Raw genomic sequence first — 3,671 nt, 5'->3', positions numbered from 1 at the left:
AACCATCGTGTCACCCATGTGCATCTTGATAGATCATGCTCCGTTATCTTACCCCCTTTCTACTGCCAGACTTATAACCACGACACCGGTAAATGGGGCAAATATCATGTTGTACTGATTAGTGGTGTATGTAGAATCAAAGGATATGACATCACCAAAGTGACTATAGTTCTTCCTGCTTGTGGCATCCGCCCAGAACACGCGCACTAGCTTCCCCTCATCATTCACCTCAAAATCATAGAAAAATGTTGAATTCACTTCCTGCTTTCTAGCTAATTGGGCCACAAACATTTGAGCATCTGCATCTCTGATTTTATACCTGAGTGTCTCGTAGTAATTCTGCAAGTCCCTCTTTGAGCAACCAACATTTGGAATTCCACCCCCGCTAACTTGCAAGAGCCTGTATGCCTGGGAGGTTCCAATGCTTGCCTTATGACATGTGTATAAAGTATTCTTTGCCCTCTCACTAACTCTACGATTCAATCTGATCAAACGACGCTTATCAGGTGAGACAAGACCATGAACATGGTGCTCAACCCATGAGTCTATCTTGTAGGTATTGTCCCCACAAAGTCGAACAAAGATATGAGCATCAAAACCGCATCGCGTATTTGTCTGCTTACGCCTTTTCTTCAAGGGGTCACCTGTCTCCTTACTATCTTTTGACTTGAATCCTTCCCTATTACACATGAAACGCGTAGTCCGGACTACCTTATTCTCAAACTTTTTCTGCTGTCCGATACGAACACCAAAACCCGATTCATGTGCATATGCCTTGTAGAATTTCTCCACTGCCTCGAGTCCTTCAAATGTCATACCCACTTTAGGCTTGAAGTGCTCATCACATTCAGGTGTAAAAGACGAAGGATGTAACATCAAGAATAAAGCGGAATAAGCATTTCATGCATAATATTCAATTGTTAGTGCAAACTGAACTTACAAACAGAGATATGTCCGTGTTCTTTTGGGGTGTACTAAATCCTGCATGGTTCACATCGATTTGAACGCGAGTCACTCCATCCATACTGCTGCACACATGCCACATGATTAGCCTTGCAACCTACACTCACACGTGTATACACAAGGACTGAATCTGTGTGTAGTTTACCTCAAACTTTTGATGCCCTTCGTATCGCTGATTGTAGGTGGCATCGTTCTATTTGGAAGTTGCTCGTCGGTACTCACTGCTGCAACAAAGTATTATCAGCTATACAGGAAACAGGTCTGGATCGGGAAGTACGTGCATGGGACGTTTGCTGATGGTTTCCACGTTCGTGTTAACGTGGGACGAGCAGGCACAAGACTGGGACACTACCTGGTGGGTGCCGGTGGACGTCCGGATCGAGCCGACGGAAATCGGAGGCACACGACGGCGATGGCGGCGCACGGCGTACAAAAGTTGTATGTGTATTCATGCGTCAAAGGCTTTAGGGGCTCATCTGTGAATAAAGTACGAGGTAAGTTAGAAAGCGGGCGGGTAAACATAATTAGTTTCTTGGCTGCGAGTGATGCTCAGGATTAAGATCGTAGGGTTGAAGCTGACTGGCTACACGGACACACAAAATAGATAGGATTCACAAAATATGTTGCCATATATATATATATATATATATATATATATATATATATATATATATATATATATATATATATTGACCCATATGAAACGGTTGCGGGACGGTCTTGTACCACAGGAACGTGTACGAGCAATTCAAGAGGAAATTGTCGGATTCTTAGATGCAGAGGTCCTAGATGTCAAGGAAGAATACTACTGTCATTCGACGAAAATGATATGAAATGATATAGTGTAAAAAAGATGCATATATGTGCATGTAACTCGTGTCTACATTTTGTAAATATGTTCGACAAAGCATGACGGATGAGATGGTGTAATATATTCGTGACGATGTGTAATATATATGTAACAAATAAATGGAAAAATAGGGGATAACAAAATAGCCCATCCAATTTAGTGCAAAACCATAAACCCAAAAATTGCTCAAAAAAACAACAACGAAGAAATAGCCCCGATTCGTAATACGAACCGGGACTAATACCCCTCCCCTCGCTCCTAGCCCCGCCACGTGGAAGGCCATTAGCCCCGGTTCGGGACCGAACCGGGAACCGAGACAAATGGCTTAACTGAACCGGGACTAAAGACCATTTTTCTACTAGTGGTATATTCTCTGAAGTGTTTGGCTTTTTTTCGTCCCCTAGTCTCTCACGACTAGGCAAGTATTTCAGAGTCCTGTATGTGGTTTAGGCTCGTGTCCTAGCTAATAGGATTAGTCTTGAGTCGGTTAGCACAGCCATAGGAATATGAAGTTGCATCATTGAGAAAAAGAGAAAAGTAGTATAGAAAGAGAGGCATGACACCTGCATTTAGCAAAGTATTTTGTGCCCATGTGTGTTCGTGTGTTTTTTATGTATCACATGGGCGAGTTCCGGTGGTAAAAAGAAAAGTGAGTGAGTTCCAACAAATAAAACATTTTGATATGTCTTAAGCAAGTGAAAAATCACGAATCAACATGTGATTTGATGGTTAGACAGATAATGATATTCCTGATCCATCAAAGTTTAAGTCATGATGCTCGCATTCTTTCTGGATTTATTTTAAATTCTTGACGATAACCTTTATGTGGAAGAACACGTTCCGCACCAGATTGAGCTATTTGAACATTGAGCATCAAGATCTATGAAAATAGATCAAAACGCTTAATAGAACTTTTGACGAAATATATGCCTTGACAAGTTTTTGAAGGAGTTTAAAATAGATCGGCAAAGAAGGGGTTCTTGACTGTGTTGTAAGGTGTGAATTTGAGTAAGACTCAAAGCCCGACCACGGCAGAAGAAAGAGAAAGGACGAAGATCGTCCCCTATGCCTTAGCCATAGGCTCCATAGTATGTCAAGCTGTGTACCGCACCTGATGTGTGTCTTGCCATGAGTCTGTCAAGGAGTACAAAGTGATCTAGGAATAGATTACTGGACAACGATCAAATTTATCCTTAGTAACTAGTGGACTAAGGATTTTTTTTCTCGATTATGGAGGTGATTAAAGAGTTCATCGTAAAGGGTTACGTCGATGCAAGCTTTGACACTAATCCGAATAACTCTGAGTAGTAAACCGGATTTGTATAGTGGAGCAGTCATTTGAAATAGTTTAAAATTGCGCGTGGTAACAGCATCCATAGGATGACATAGAGATGTGTAAAGCACACACGGATCTGAAAGGTTCAGACCCGTTGACTAAAAACCTCTCTCACAAGCAAGACATGATCGAACCCCAGAACGGTATGGGTGTTAGATTCATTACAATCACATAGTAATGTGAACTAGATTATTGACTCTAGTGCAAGTGGGAGGATGTTGGAAATATGCCCTAGAGGCAATAATAAATTGGTTATTATTATATTTCTTTGTTTATGATAACCGTTTATTATCCATGCTAGAATTGTATTGATTGAAAACTCAAATACATGTGTGGATACATAGACAACACAGAGTCCCTAGTGAGCCTCTAGTTGACTAGCTCGTTGATCAAAGATGGTCAAGGTTTCTTGACCATGGAAAAGTGTTGCCACTAGATAACAGGATCACATCATTATGAGAATGATGTGATGGACAAGACTCAAACTATAAATGTAGCATATGATCGTGTCAGTTTATTGTT

This window comes from Hordeum vulgare, chromosome 1H, assembly GCF_904849725.1.
Source record: "Hordeum vulgare subsp. vulgare chromosome 1H, MorexV3_pseudomolecules_assembly, whole genome shotgun sequence".
NCBI classification, from domain to species: Eukaryota; Viridiplantae; Streptophyta; class Magnoliopsida; order Poales; family Poaceae; genus Hordeum; species Hordeum vulgare.
This window is presented reverse-complemented; position numbering follows the sequence as displayed.